Here is a 16,900-nt window from a genome sequence, read left to right as displayed (position 1 = left end):
ATGCAAGAGTCCTGAGTCCTGAGAGAAGCCAATTAAAAAGATGAGAATTTAAAATCAAACCATTCTAGTACAAAGCTTGAATTTCTCTTTAAAGATTTAGCTAATTTAAGTAGTTTAGTGAGCTCCAATTTCACTTGTTGGGAAGTGTTTAAGTACAACATGAGGTTTTAGCTATGGCACAAACCCCTACTTGGACTGCAAGTAAATAATCTGATGCTATTTAGGGAATCTAAAGATTTTTCTTGAACCTGAATAGCTCAGGCCATCAAGCAAGTAATTTGACTAACTGTTCTGGTTAAATTTTGTAACATGTTACATTGGAGGGTACCAACCCCCAGCCAGGAAAATAAAACTTGGAAGAGATCATTACTGATCTCACCAGAAAAGCCCACAGAAAATCACCTCCTTTGGAATGTACATAGCTGTTAGCTTCACAAAGATTCTCAGGATAATTCTCTTATGAACAAGGCCCTTTTCTTGATGGGAGGTTAACTGGGCTCTAAGAATGCTGAGGGGGGAAGAAGGCAGCCCCAGAGGCACTGGCCAGTAATTCAGCGATCTAAACAATCAAATGCCTCAGGTGTGGTAACATGTGTGCAAAGATGTATCTTTTAGGGGTGCATAGAATGCCACATAATTTTTGTTTGTTTAAACTTTCATTTTGAGAAAAGAGAAGGAGGATAATATCTAGCCAAGGGATCAGAGGGTCTTGGGAGTCCAGTGGTTTGGTTAAACGTATTTCCCATAAAAGGGCAATCTTGAGTTGTCAAAGGATAGTATCAGAAGGCATGGTGCATAATGGGTCAGTACTTTCAAAAAGAGATATGCAAAGAGTTTGGCCTAATGGAAACGGACAGTTGGAAAAAATTCTATTGGAACAGGTAAAAGATATACAATTTGTATAAAGGTAATTCTAGGAGAAGGAGGGAGTAGGTTTCTATATTTTGCTAATAAAAGTTCTGTTAACATAGGAGGTAGTCTCTAATTTTTTCTAAGTTTTTATTTTAGTTCATTAGTTAGCATGCTGTTATATTAGTTTCAGGTGTACAATATAGTAAGTCAGCAACTCCATACATCACCCAGTGCTTCTCATGACAATTGCTTTACCCTGCAGTGTGATTGCAGGATCATAGGGTAGTTCTATCTTTTTAACTTTTTGAGGAACCTTCAATGACTGTACCAGATTGCATTTGAGGTGGTCTCTAATTTAGGGGGAAATAAGCATAAAACACGGAAGCTTTTCTTGAGGCAATATCTGACAGAATAAGTGTTAGAGGGGGCTGTTTTGTAGTAACTAATGGAAGTATTTGGCACCATGGCGAAGTTGCATATAAATAACATTATGGGGTCCTTATCAGTAAACTACCCTGTAGGTGTACAGTCAGAAAATTTTTTAGAAGTAGCAAGGGATTGAGACATCTAAATTATGGCACTGTTCTTCCAATTGAAAGCAGTAATGAGGGGGAAGAGAAATATTAATAAACTCATAAGCCAAATATTGGTGTGATGACTCTTGCAAACATAATACTGGCCTGGTCCTGAGTCCTGGGAGAACAGTCTATACAGATGTCATCTGCTTTTTCTCCCTTTAAAGTCTCTTGTAGGTCTGGTAGTTCAGTTAGATGTTGGAGATTTTTTAAAATAAGAAGCATAAACCTCCGAGTCTATGCCTTCTGATTTAGCAGCACAAGGATTTCAATAGTACCTGGTATGATCCTCCATACCCTCCTGGAGGGAATCTTGATGGAGGTGCCTTTTCCAATAAACCATGTCTCTGGGTTAAAGGCCATGATGTTTGAGGTGTTCATTTCCCTGCTAAAAAGGGCCTGAATTAGTTCCTTTATAGTGAGTCATCAACTTACCTTTAAGTAAGCTGAGTTCATATGTACCTTGATCTATTCTCATTGGTTTTCCAGTTATTTCAAAGAGTAAGAGCTTAGTCTCCCAGAAGGAATGGGTCAAAGATTCCATAGTACCAGGGAAGAGCTCTTGGTCATGGCAAGTAGAAAAATTCCATAAATTTGCCAACTGGGTTTTTAAAATGTCATTGATACATTCTACAAGGCTAGATGATTGAGGATGATAGGCACAGTGGAAGTGTTGTATCATTGGCCAAATGTGGCAAGTGACCGTATAATATCTAGTGAAATGGGTCCCTCAGTCACTATGAAGTTCTGAGGGCATTCCCCAATTTGGAATAATCTTTTCTTTTCTTTTCTTTTTTTAATTTTAATTTATTTTTCTTTAAATTTCTTTTCAGTGTTCCAGAATTCACTGTTTATGCACCACACCCAGTGTCCCATGCAATACGTGCCCTCCTTAATACCCACCACCAGGCTCACCCAAACCCTCACCACCCCCCTCGAAAACCCTCAGTTTGTTTCTCAGAGTCCACAGTCTCTCATGGTTTGTCTTCCCTTCTAATTTCCCCCAACTCCCTTCTCTCCATCTCCCCATGTCCTCCCTGTTATTCCTTATGCTCCACAAATAAGTGAAACCATATGATAATTGACTCTCTCTGCTTGACTTATTTCACTCAGCATAATCTCCTCTAGTCCCATCCATGTTGATACAAACGTTGGGTATTCATCCTTTCTGAGGGAGGCATAATACTCCATAGTATATATGGACCATATCTTCTTTATCCATTTGTCCACTGAAGGGCATCTTGGTTCTTTCCACAGTTTGGTGACTATGGAATAATTTTTTCTAATGAAATTTTTCTACTGCTAAGGCCATAGATCTGTGGCAAGGAGAGGCTTCTACCTAGGGAGAAAATAATATAGAGATGGTGACAGCTGGATAAAATCCAAATGCTATATCTCAAAGGGCCCAGAAGGGAAATTTTTCTTTTGAACCCTGGTTTTCCAGGGTTATGTTTAAGGCAAATCTGACATTTTTCATAAATTTGAGGATATTTTTGGAGATGGTTTCCAAAAGTATTGTTTTCCCTGTAGGACCATCTTGTCAGCATTCCAATGGGTAAGTTCATGAATACAATTAAAAATTTGTTTCTATAAAGAATATGTGATATATATAGATAGATACATACATACATACACAATGGAATACTATGCAGCCATCAAAAGAAATGAAATCTTGCCATTTGCAATGACATGGATAGAACTAGAGGGTACTATTCTGAGTGAAATTAGTCAATCAGAGAAAGATAATTATCATATGATCTCCTGATATGAGGAATTTGAGAGGCAGGGCGGGGGCGGGGTTGTGAAGGGTAAAGGGGGAAAAATGAAACAAGATGGGATCGGGAGGGAGACAAACCATAAGAGACTCTTAATCCCAGGAAACACACTGAGGGTTGCTGGCCAGGGGGGTGGTTAGGGAGAGGGTGGTTGGGTTGTGGACATTGGGGAGGGTATGTGCTATGAGTGCTGTGAAATGTGTAAGCCTGATGATTCACAGACCTGTACCCTGGGGCAAATAATACATTATATGTTAATAAAAATAACTTTTAAAAAAAGGAAAAAGAAAAAAAATTGTTTCTGGACATAATCAGAGAGGACTGGTCTGTCATTTGACATATACCAAAGATTTCACTGAGAGTCAAATTGGCAGCCTTGATCAGACCAAGTTTCTTTTAATCTTTAAGATTTTTGGTAAAGTCAGAAGGTACAAGTGAGGATTCAAAAAGTGGTTTATAATTTTTAAAAGCAGCCTATTTGGCAGCTGCATCAGCCGAATGATTCCCTTTGTTTCCTTGGTGTTGGCCACTGAATGGCCAGGATTTTGATAATGACTGAAGACTTATATCTTGGAACTATCAGATGCTATACAAGGACCTAAGGACTATTTTCAATCTGTTGTCCAATAGAGGTTCAAACCCTCTTTGTTACCAGAACATACCAAAAATCATGTGCTATACCAACAACACAGCGACTTCTGGTGTAAATATTAATGGTTCGTCCTTCTGCCAAAGGAAGAACCTTGCTCTGGTTAAGGCAAATAATTCAGCTTCTTGAGCTAAGAGGGCTGCAGTGATTGGTCCTGCTTCAATGTTTTCTGTTAAGGAGACAACCACATAGCCAGCTTGATAGTTTCTTGTTTTATCTTTAAGATACAAACCACTGGGGGCGCCTGGGTGGCTCAGTGGGTTAAAGCCTTTGCTCAGGTCGTGATCCCGGGGTCCTGGGATTGAGCCCCACGTTGGGCTCTCTTCTCAGCCGGGAGCCTGCTTCCCCTCTCTCTCTGCCTGTTTCTCTGCCTACCTGTGATCTCTGTCAAATAAATAAATAAAATCTTAAGAAAAAAAAAAAAGATACAAACCACTGGTAGACCAGACTAAGTTTGCATTGTGAAGTGCTATGAGAAGTCTGTTAGATACAGTCATGAGTTTCATCAGAGGGTAAAGGCAGTAGAGTAGCAGGATTTAAGAAATTACGGCATGTGACAGTAACACTTGGGGGTGAGAGAGAAGACCATAAGAATTTGATCTGCTAGAGGATAAAGGTTGAGTATGATGAAACATGAGAACTGGGGCTTTCAGTATAGCTCTGTGGCATGACAGTCCATGCATACTGTTGTCCTTCCCAGATGAAGGCAGATAAGAACCAACTTTCAGGATCAACAGGTAGGTTAAAGAAGGCATTGCAAAGGTCTATAATAGTAGAGGTATTGCTATTAGGGAATGGATATGAACAAGGTGTGAAGGCTGGATCCTATAGGGTGCTGAGGAATATTAATATTATTGCCCTGAGGTCCTGTGCAAACTTCCATCCTCTCCCATGTGGTTTACAGACAGGGAGGATAGGGGTATTACAGAAACTAGTACAGGGAACAATGAAATCTTTTTGTAAATAATCCTTAATGGTAGGTTAAATTGATTGGTGCTGGTATAGCTACAGTTATACTAATCTATTTGTGATGGTTTACTAGAGCTCATATTAAGTGGCAAGTCCATTTACTTCCATTTAAACATGCAGCAGATATCTTGATTTTAGCTGAGAAATTGAGACAAAAGATGAATAGTCCCATCTTCCTCAATGTCCCCCCGGCTCCATTTCAAATAACCTTCTTAGTTCCATTTTCTCTCCATTACTACAATGATAGATTAATCACACGTTCCAGGCAAGGAAGGTGAAAGGGATAAAATCCAAATTTATTTAAGGTATACCTCTTGTTAAAAAAAAAAAAATTCTAGTGCATAAATGTGAAGATCTGCTTGGCTTATTAATGATTCATGAGTCGAGCAACACCCTATCCAGCAAGTAGAGAGATGCTCTGAGGAGTTTTACAAAACGGAAGGTTTTTATAGGAAGAACGGTGGGGCAAGGAAGTTAATAGAAGAAGAAAGAATTGTTTCAGTCCAGGATATCCTTTTTGTTTGTTGGTTTTTAGGGGTGAAGGGATGAACATATTTTTTTTTAAATCATGAAGATTACCTCATTATTGCTGATTAGTAAATTTCAGATTGACTTTTGAAAGGTCACTTCTGTGGAGTAGGCTGAAACAGTAATTAAGTCTTGTTTTGTTGGTGTGAGGAACAAAGGACTCCATTTTGGACTTATTTAACATTATAGGAGTTGGTACCCAAGAGGGACCATTTAGCCAACCTGGAGCTAAAGTCCAGCTGTTAGTGCAAAAGTCTCATGTTGCTAGAGTGTGTTGCTAGGGAACAAGGGCAGATGATCTTTGCAAGGACACTGCATGGCTTTCACCATTGCCAATAAAGAGTCATCTCAACCTTGGTTGGTAGAACCCGACTGCCTCTAGGTCTTTAAGTGTCATTTTAGATTAGCAAAGTATAGTCTTGCCCAAACCAAACACTCTCAAGATTAGTCCTCATAAACTCTCAGTATTTATAACCTAATGTCCCCTTGTCATACTTGTTTTGCTTCTTCATATGTTTTTATTGACAAGCCTATGGCCAGGACCCCCAGCCACTGAGCTATTAAGTTCTCATGAGTGAGAACAGATGAAATGATGACATCCTGACACAATGCACTTCATTATTTTTTTTTAAGATTTTATTTATTTATTTGATAGAGATCACAAGTAGGTAGAGAGCCCAATGTAGGGCTCGATCCCAGGACCATGGGATCATGACCTGAGCCGAAGGCAGAGGTTTTAACCCACTGAGACACCCAGGCACCCCTCCAAGGTGCCCCAATGTACTTCATTCTTATACCAAAACAACTTCCAGAATTTCTTTTTTATCTTTGTTATAAATGGATTTGAAATCACATCAAATTAATACACACCAAAGATAAAAGCTGAAGGAATCTGGGCTCTCCTGCCGGGAGGGGCCAGGCGGACTGGCCAGGGTATCTTTGATTCCTGGTAAACCCAGGATCGTAACAGGAAACCAACCTAATAAGTGGACTGACTGTTGCCAGTTTAAAAGCTACTGCCTCGGGGTGCCTGGGTGGCTCAGTGGGTTAAGCCGCTGGCTTCGGCTCAGGTCATGATCTCAGGGTCCTGGGATCGAGCCCCGCATCGGGCTCTCTGCTCGGCAGGGAGCCTGCTTCCTCCTCTCTCTCTGCCTGCCTCTCTGCCTGCTTGTGATCTTTCTCTGTCAAATAAATAAATAAAATCTTTAAAAAAAAAAAAAAAAAGCTACTGCCTCCTCTGAAAGATTTACAAGGGTTGGGCTTTCTTCACCCTGAAGGCTGTGCTTGTGGCTAGGAACCAGGCCTGTAGGACCTCAGCCTCCCCAGGCCAGCTTTTTCCCCCCTCCTATTAATCTGTTCAGTGTTAATTCTCAGTTCAGCTAGAAGAACCTTGAAGGATAAATTAAAATTTTCCCTGCCCAACCCATGACAAGGTATATAGTGAGCACGCACATACAGTTCAGTTCAGGGTACACAGGGAACTTGAACAGGGCAGGGTCCTGACAGGCTAGGTCATTGGAAAGGGTTGTTGGGGGTTCAATTCCAAGACCTAACCTACATAACTATGTATATTCTCCCTGAAGGCAGACCTGTAGGAAACTGGACTACACTGTCAGGATGGGGCCTGGAAGACTGATAGGCTATCCTCCAAAAAAGAGAGAACTGGGAGGCTTGATTATGGATCCTATTCTGGCAAGATAGTCTAGTTTCCTCCAGCATGACTTCAGGGGAAATACGTACTTTTGTTTATACTGGGGCTTGGAAGGAGGCAGATGCCACGGACCCCCAAGAGCTCACTCTTGAGACCTGGATTCTCTCAACACAGTCCAGTTCCAGGTCATTTGCTTCTCTGACCTGTGTGGTGAGAGCACGGGCAGTGTTCACCCCAACAGCCAGGTGTGGGTGGCCAGGGGCCTCCAGAGCTGTGGAGCTAGGGCTGATCCCCAGCCAGCTACACAGCCTCCAGGATGAAGGAATCCCATCCTTGAAAATCTTTGAGGCAACAGCTTCTAAATGGTGACAGAGCCCATTTGGCCTGGCTGCCTGATGGGGTCCTAGGTTTATCAGTATAGGGGATCAGGGCCACCCAGAATGTTCTGCAATGGCATATTAATTATTTTGAATTAAAGTTACTTAAGAAATGTCCTGTGCAGGAAGAACACAGTGACCCTCCTTTGTTTCCAGAAAACCATCAATAAATCTCCCATGTGAAAGTCACCCTCTTCTACCAAGAAACAGACATCCCTAGAGTCAGAGACAAAGAGTTCCAAGCGGAAGAAACCAATAGTAACAAAACCTTATTACTTTTACAAACTTACTATCCCAGCCCAAATTCTGTACTAATTGAAGCTTTATATAGAAAAGTTGCATGCTTCAGTCTTTTCTTTGGGTCTTGATTTTAATATTGGGTTTTGTGCAAACATAAACTTTTTTTTCTCCTGTTAATCTGTCCATGTTAATTTAATTCTCAGGGCATCTAGAAGGGCCTTGAAGGCTACAAGAAAATTTTTCCTGCCCCACAGATGGCATCATCTGCAGGATAAACTCTAGCTGGACAGCACTGCACCTGAGAAATCCTGAGACATCTGACAAGCCCATCAACCCCCAGCGCTCTGTCTGTAGGGTCTAATGTATGTGAGAATGGTGAGAAATCTTTCTCTCTTTGTGAGAAACTTTCTCACAAAAAGTTTCTCACCTTTTTGTGAGAAAGTTTCTCACAAAGAGAGAAACTTTGTGGAACTAGTTTCTTGAGCTTAGGGACTCTGGAAAATTTGGCAGAATACTCTTGGTTTGACAGTTTCATTTCCTCCCAGAGATGGTCACTGTTTACCTTTCTCTCTCTCTCTTTTTTTTGGGGGGGTGGGGGGGCATTTGTCATAAAAAGGAATTACCATAGGACATAATGCAGGACTCTTAAGCCTGCTGTTCAAGCGAGCCTCACAGAATGATTTCATAGTTCTCCTCAGACTGTCATCTACTTGGACAAACTTTGCTATAGGTTCCCTGTATAAAATCCAAATAAGGGTTTTTTTTTTCTTACTTTTTGTCTATGTTCTAAGAGCTTGGCTTTACAATCAGTGAGAATATTCTCTCTGGTCTCGGCCACCCAGGTAAGTATACCTTCTTTGGCAAAACAGAGTGGGGTTCCAAGATCCACAGGTACAAGTAGCACTCTCCTTGTTCAGTCATGGCAGAGCTCAGGGGCGGTTGTCATAACAAAAGTCCCTTATGGGCGGTGACCTTTTAACCTAAACATCTTTGCTCATTAGTAATGGAAAAGTCCCATTCTGCCTGATGACACAGATAAGCAGGTCTAGGATGGGAGACCAGACTTGTTTTCACTATACCGTCCTTACCACCAGTGGAACAAAGGCTTTTGCTTTCTTAGACTATATTTGGGAGTACACTTTTGGATCATGGGGAGCTACATCATCCATGCCCTCTCCAGGGATGCTTCTTGTGTCCATGGTCTAAACATGGAAAGTTGTCTCCAGTCTTTCTAAAAAATGGCTTATTGGTTTTAGTCACTATTAAGAAGGTCCTTATCATCAGTGGCCAGATAATGGATCCTTGAGGTTGGCTATGTTTGAAAGAAAAAATTTCTTGCACGAGGTTCTTAATTGTTTTATTAGTATAACAGCTAGCCTTAGGGACTCTCTTTGACAAGATGAGAGAACAGACACTAGATTTTAGACAAAAATTAATGTCCACGTCCAAGCTAAATTCTCCTTATCAAAATCTGGCCCCATCTGCCTAACTTCCCTTTCCCTACAAGATTTACAGAAAGCACTCTTTTTTTGGTTCAAAGTATACAGGTCACTAATATAAATTCATTTCCTAGCTTTCAGCATTTAACACAAGCCCTCAAAACTAGCATTAAGGTTCACTTTACTTACTTGGACTTTATAATCAGGCTCCATCAGCTTTAGGCATTTTTTTTTTTTTTAAAGATTTATTTCTTTGAAAGAGAGAATGAGAGGGAAGAAGGTCAGAAGGAGAAGCGGATTCCAGGGTCATGAACTGAGCAAAAGGCAGCCGCTTAACCAACTGAGCCACCCAGGTGTTCCCCAAGTCACATTTTAAAATGAAGTCTTTTAATCCTAAACTAAATTTGTAATTTCCAGAGGGTCCCTGGAAAATTTCCAAGACTTTGTCTTCATAAAAGAGAGATGTTAAACTAGACATATTTGGTACGTTCAATTACAGGAGAGGCACTGTCAAGTAAGAGATGCTACGCCTTCTTAGATTATGTTTGTGTAAATATATGTTAAGGTAAGTGCTCTAGAAATTATATGAAACTCTTAGAAATCTGCTATGTACTGGTAGGTTATCAGTTGTGATTTTAGTTATTGTCTTGAAATATAGTATGTCCCAGAAATAATCAAATTTCCTTGTTAGTTGCATTGTAATACACTAATCAGATTTTTGCCATTATCACTTTTAAGACTTTCTGTCATTTATAGTTATAGTTTTATTGATATTTGCAAAATGTTTCATCTTCAAGGAGATTCAGAGAAAAGACCAACAAGTACTCTAGAATAAAGCTCTCTAATAACTTTAACATTATACTATTGAACTAAGAATTTACAGAAGTCTGCTGGAGAAACTGATAGCCTCATAAAGTATTTTTATTTATTTATTTATTTTTTTAAGATTTTACTTATTTATTTGGCAGACAGAGATCACAAGTAGGCAGAGAGGCAGGCAGAGAGAGAGAGGAAGGGAAGCAGGCTCCCTGCCGAGCAGAGAGCCCGATGCGGGGCTCGATCCCAGGACCCTGGGATCATGACCTGAGCCGAAGGCAGGGGCTTTAACCCACTGAGCCACCCAGGCGCCCCCCTCATAAAGTATTTTTAAAAGATTAATATCAAGTATTAGTTACATGGGGCTGAATAAACTAATGAAGATGATTGTAATTATCAGGACATTTTGTCTGATATATTGCTGGTTCCTTATTTTATTTTCCAGTTATAAAAGGACCTTTCCTCTTAAGCTAACTGTGACTTCCAGCAATTTGTAAGTTATAACTTTGTAAACAGAGTTGAAATATTTATCTTTTTCTCCCTACCTGATCCCTCCAGAATTCTCAGTGAGTATGCTTATGTTTTCTTGGCAATATATTTATTTGCATAAGTTCAGTAAGAATCTGTTCTCCTTGTAACGGGACACTATTGCAAACATTGCTATATTACCAAGGCTATGACTAGAATATCATATTTGAGAGAAAAATGATATGAACAGGCACCTTTAAGGAACTAAGATTAACTTTATGGAGCCAATAAAAAGCCTCTTGAAAAATCAGCCTGAAACCTTGCTTACAGGATTCCTCACAGCCTTACCAGGCAAGCAAAGATTAATCCCTCGCAGGTGCCAGTACCTCAGGATATTTTTAGGACCTCAAGAAGAGATCAAGTAACCCAAATCTATAGGTATTGCAGGTGAAGTCTGATAGCAAGTACTTGGCTTCTTAGCCTCAAGAGGCTATTAAAGTTCAATCTGGGGACTTCTGGGATTCAAAACAGTGATGTAGGAAGATTGTGAACTCACATCCTCTGTAGAACATACCAAATTACACATATTAATAAGACAGTGTATCCTGAAGAACTGAGGGCTGACTGTACAGCTAATGAACAACCCAAGACAGAACAACTAGAGAGACAGAGACGTAGAAACAAAGGGAACCCACACCTCCAGTGCGGCAAAACCGTGGTGAGAAGGGATAGTACTGAGAGACTGGGAACAGACCTCTCAGTGCTTGGGCACAGAAAAAAACACGCAGCTTAAAAGAGCAACTAGCATATAAAAGAGACAACGCCAGACCTCTGAGGAGTGGCAGAGGACCTGCAGGAATGCTCTTCAGGTCAGAGGAAATGGAGAACCTTAGGGTTTACGCTCCCACTCCCCCTTCAGAGCCTAGACGAGAGGAGGGTCTGGACACCACAATGGCAGGTCCCATCATCTCAGGGAGCTTACAACTTGAGCCAGCCCAGTGTCCATGAGCCCTTATCAGCCCTAGATACAGGGACATAGGAAAAAAGACCCATGGTTTGAAAGGGCTGGCTAAAGAATTGTAGGAATTCTCTCCACCTTGACCTCAAAAGCCAGACCAGGGCGCCTGGGTGGCTCAGTGGGTTAAGCCGCTGCCTTCGGCTCATGTCATGATCTCAGGGTCCTGGGATCGAGTCCCACATCGGGCTCTCTGCTCAGCAAGAAGCCTGCTTCCCTCTCTCTCTCTCTCTCTGCCTTCCTCTCCGTCTACTTGTGATCTCTCTCTGTCAAATAAATAAATAAAATCTTTAAAAAAAAAAAAAAAGCCAGACCAGAGCAGGGTCTGGCCAACATAAGGGGCTGGTTCACATGCCATAACTGGAGGGTCAGATTATCACTGGGAGCCTGCAACTTCAGCAAGCCCAGGGTCCTGAAGCCCACACCAGCTCCGGGTGTTGCGGTACAGAAGAAAAAAAGCCATATTTAAGAGGGCTGAGGAACTGCAGGAACATATTCTCTCTGTCCACCTCTCTCTTCCAGCTACCCTACTCAGGCCTGGCTCAAGGTGTGCTTCCAACACCAGTGACCCCAGGGTCCACAAGCCTCCACCAGTCACCCTGTGTTGCTGGGGCAAGAAAAGAAGCTATGGTTTTGTGTCTCTTTTCATTTTTACTATTTTATTTTCTACTCTTTAAAATTTGTCTCATTCTGTTTTTATTTTTCTTTTTGGTTCTGTTCTTTTTTTAAAAAGATTTTTTACTTATTCATTTGAGAGAGAGAGAGCCAGTGAGAATGAGCAGCAGGTAGGGCCGAGGGAGAGGGAGAAGCTGACTCCCTGTTGAGCAAGGAGCCCAATGTGGCACCCTGGGATCATGACCCAAGCTGAAGGCAGGTGGCCCAACAGACAGCCACCCCAGACACCCAGGTTTTGTTCTTTCTTGTTCTTCTTTTTTTTCTTCATTTCTTGTTTTTCTTTTCTTGTTTATGTAATTATTTTTTCTTCATTATCTCCATAAAAATCCACGGTTGATAAAAGTAACTAGCATTGAAGCCACAGCTCCAGCCAGCCAGCAAAGTCACCAAGACACACCATCTGTACAGACGTCACCATACACAAGACCACTCCTTCAACTTTAGGAGAAGTAGCTGTTTTACATAATACATAGGAAGAAAAAACACACAGTCAAACAAAATGGGGAGACAGAGTAATATGCTCCAAAAGAAAGGAGAAGAAAACACTCAGAAAAAGAATAAAACAGAGATAAGGAGAAAAAAGAAGATGGCAGAGGGGTAGGGGACCTTAGGTTTGTCTCATCCCTTGATACAACTAGATAGTTATCAAATCATTCAGAACATCCAAGAAACCAGTCAGAGGTCTGACAAAACAAATGCTGCGCATCTGCAAGTAGAGAAGTGACCACCATTTGGAAGACCAGGAGATCTGAACCCGTGGACGGGGGGAGGGAGCCTGCTTAAGGAGGTTACCGCAAAGTGGTATCAGCAGCAGAGTGCAAAATCGGAATGTTTAGCAGTCCACTACAGTGGGGGTGTGCCTGGCTTGAATGTGTTCAGATGGTGAAGCTGGGTGGAATCCAAGCTGTGACAGCGTGATCTGAGGATCCCCTGGATCACAAGAAGAAAGGGCACTGTCTAGGGGCAGCGAAGTTCCGGGGCATAGGAGTGAGGAAGCCTGCTGAGAACAGGGAGTCTCCATACAGGTTTTTTGCTCTGTGCTGCCATCAACTGCAAGCTGCTGGGCAGTCCTGCGACCACTTTCCAGGGAGGGGTCCAGTAAGACGCAGAACCCTGGTGAGACATCCCTCTTTCCCCAGGAATAGCTCGGGTCCCTAAAATTTGCAGTTCTGAATCTCAGTCACATGCGTGAGATAAAAACACTGGGTCATAGACTGGGTGAACACAAAGTTTTGATGGACACTGGAGATATAGGAGTGATTGACTGCTTTTCTGTGAGGGCTCAATGAACAGTGGGGGGAGCAAATTTTTAACTCCAGGGCTAGAAACTACCATATTCATTCCTACTCTAGGTGCTGAAAGCCTTCAAGGGCAAAACAGCACCACCTAGTGGAGTCTGGAGCTGCTTACACTAAGCCCTGCCTTCCTGCACCCTGGAGGCGCTTGTCCACTAGGACAAGTCCACCTGAGAATCTGCCCAATAGGCCCCTCCCCCAGAAGACCAGCACAAATAATTCCCTCCCACAAGATTACTAATTATCGAGGGGTGCAAATGTTCAGCAATAGGGGAAAACAATAGTATTCTTTGTATTTTTATTCTTTAATCTTTTATTATTTTTTTGTTTATTTTTCATTTATTTTTTAATTTTTTACATATACTTTATATATTTTTAAAAGATTTTATTTATTTATCTGACAGAGAGAGATCACAAGTAGGCAGAGAGGCAGGCAGAGAGAGAGGGGGAAGCAGGCTCCCTGCTGAGCAGAGCCCGATGCGGGGCTCAATCCCAGGATCCTAAGATCATGACCTGAGCCGAAGGCAGTGGCTTAACCCACTGAGCCACCCAGGCGCCCTATACTTTATATTTTTTAAAAAATTTTTGGTACCTTTCATTGTATTTTATTTTGCACTGTTTATATATTTTTCTTATTTGGGGATCTAGTTTTTTCTTTAAAAATTTTATTTATTTATTTGACAGAGAGAGAGAGAGCACATGTGCACAAGCAGGGGGAGCAGCAGGGGGAGCAGCAGGCAGAGCGAGAAGCAGGTTCCCTGCAGATCAAGGCGCCCCATGCGGGTTCCATCCCAGGACCCTGGGATCACAACCCGAGCCAAAGGCAGACACCTGATGACTGAGCCAACCAGGTGTCTCTAGTTTTATCTTATTTTGTTTTTTTAAGATTTTATTTATTTGACACAGAGCGAGAGCACAAGAAACTAGGACCTGGTTCTTTCTTTGAAAGAATTAATAAGATTGATTAACCCTTAGCCAGACTTATCAAAAAGAAAAGAGAAAGGATCCAAATAAAACCATGAACAAAAGAGGGAAAACTGACATCAAAGAAATACAATTATAAGAGAATATTATGAGCAATTATATGCCAACAAATTAGGCAATCTGGAAGAAATGGATAAATTCCTAGAAACATATAAACAAACAAAACCAAAGCAAGAAGAAATAGGAAACCTGAACAGACCCATAACCACCAAAGAAATCTAATCACTAATCAAAAATCTCCCAACAAACAAGTGTCCAGGGCTGGATGGCTTCCCAGGGGAAATCTATCAATCTTTTAAAGAAGAATTAATACCTATTCTTCTGAAACGGTTCCAAAAAATAGCAATGGAAAGAAAACTTCCAAATTCATTCTATGACATCAGCATTACCTTGATACCAAAACCAGACAAAGACCCCACTAAGGAGAATTACAGACCAATATCCCTGATGAACATGGATGCAAAAATTCTCACCAAGATACTAGCTATAGGATCAAACAGTACATTAGAATTATTCACCATGACCAAATGGTATTCACTCCTGGGCTGCATGAATGGTTCAACACCTGCAAATAAAATCAACATGACACACCACATTAATAAAAGAAATAGGGATGCCTGGGTGGCTCAGTGGGTTAAAGCCTCTGCCTTCGGCTCAGATCATGATCCCAGGGTCCTGGGATTGAGCCCCGCATCAGGCTCTCTGCTCAGTAGGGAGCCTGCTTCCCTCCCTCTCTCTCCCTCTACCTGTCTTTCTGCCTACTTGTGATCTCTGCCAAATAAATAAACAAAATCTTTAAAAAGAAAAGAAAAGAAAAGAAATAATCCTCTCAACAGATGCAGAAAAAGCATTTGACAAAATATAGCATCCTTTCTTGATAAAAACTTTCCACTACATGGGGATAGAGAGAACATAAAGAAGACCCACAGTGAATATTATCCTCAACAGGAATAAACAGAGCTTTTTCCCTAAGGTCAGGAACACAACAGGGATGTCTACTCTCACCACTATTGAAATGAAATCTTGTTTGAACACTACATGAAAAACTATTGATGTACTGCATGGTGGCTAACTTAACATAATAAAAAAAATGAGAAGAAAAAAAATGAAATCTTGCCATTTGCAATGATGTGGATGGAACTAGAGAGTATTATGTTACGTGAAATAAGTCAGAGAAAGACAAATACCATATGATTTCATTCGCATGTGGAATTTTTTTAAATGATGAACACAGGGGAAGATGAACACAGGGGAAGGGAAGGCAAAATAAGATAAAAACAGAGAGGGAATAAACCATAAGAAACTTTTAGCTATAGGAAATAAACTGAGGGTTGCTGGAGGGCACATGGGTGAGGGAATGCGGTAACTGAGTGATGAGCCTTAAGGAGGGCACTTGTAACGAGCACTGAGTTTTAATATGCAACTGATGAATCGCTAAATTCTGCCCTGAAATTAATAATACAGTTTATGTTAACTAAATTGAATTTAAATGAATAATTAAAATTTAAAAAGAGAAAAAAGCAATATACCTGATAAAGACTTTAAAGTAATTATGAAGATATTCACTGGCCAAGAAGAAAGAATGGAGGAACTCAGTGAGACCTACAATAGATAGAAAATATTTAAAAGAAACAATGAGAGCTAAAGAATATAATAATTGAAATAAACACACTACAGGGAATTGACAGGTTAGAGGATTTAGAAGAATGTAGTGATCTTGAAGACGGTGACAGAAAGCACAGAAGCTGAACAACAAAAAAAATAATTTTAAATGATGAGGACAGAGCAAGAGACCTCTTGGACAACATCAAATGGACAAACAGTCACATTATAAGGATCCCAGAAGAAGAGAGACAAAAGTATAGAAAATTTATTTAAAGAAATAGTAACTGAAAACTTGACATCGAATTTCAAGAATCACAGAGCCTCAAACAAAATGAACCAAAGAAGATCCACACCACACATAGAAGGTAATAATTAAAATATCAAAGATTAAAGATAGAGAATCTTAAACGTATCCAGAGAAGGGGGGGGGGGGAGTTACATACTGGGGAAAACCTATAAGACTATCAGCTTATTTTTCAGCACAAACTTTGTAACTCAGAAGGAAACAGCATAATCAAATTGCTGAAAGGAAAAAATCTACAGCCAAGAATACTCTACTTAGCAAGGTTATCCTCAAGATTTGAAAGAGAGATAAAGAGTTTCCCCAAACAAAAGATAAAGGAGTTTATCACCACTAAAGCACCCTTACAAGGAATGTTAAAGGGACTTCATTAAGTGGAAAAGAAATGGCCATAAGACATAAGAAAATATGAATAAAAAGAGGTAAAATATGGCCACGTGCACTTAAAATATAGAGAAGGGAGTAAAAATGGTAGAGAAGGGGGAAATTTTTTGTTTTCTTTCTGGTTTTTTTTTAATGTATTTGAACTTAAATGACTATCAAATTAATATAGACTGCTATTTACTTAGGATGTTATATGTGAACCTAATGGCAACCACAAACCCAAAACTTAGGTACACAAAAAACTGAAAGCAAGCCACAAATAACACTATAAAAACTTGATTGCACAAATGAGAGCAAGAAGA

At 40.6% G+C, this 16,900-nt stretch overlaps 1 long non-coding RNA gene across 2 annotated transcripts in view; it reads right to left on the bottom strand.

Moving 5' to 3' along the window:
- The window catches only part of LOC125086063 (uncharacterized), a 96,010-nt gene that overhangs the window by 56,938 nt on the left and 22,172 nt on the right, over positions 1 to 16,900 (bottom strand). For both annotated transcript variants that reach the window (XR_007123085.1, XR_007123086.1), the window contains exon 2: positions 1,706 to 1,815. This is a non-coding gene — a long non-coding RNA (uncharacterized LOC125086063). The remainder of the gene's footprint in view (positions 1 to 1,705; positions 1,816 to 16,900) is intronic.

The sequence above is a fragment of the Lutra lutra genome, chromosome 15 (assembly GCF_902655055.1).
Source record: "Lutra lutra chromosome 15, mLutLut1.2, whole genome shotgun sequence".
In the NCBI taxonomy this organism is placed as follows: Eukaryota; Metazoa; Chordata; class Mammalia; order Carnivora; family Mustelidae; genus Lutra; species Lutra lutra.
The sequence above is the reverse complement of the archived record's forward strand: the minus strand, read 5'-3'. Positions and strand labels throughout refer to the sequence as shown.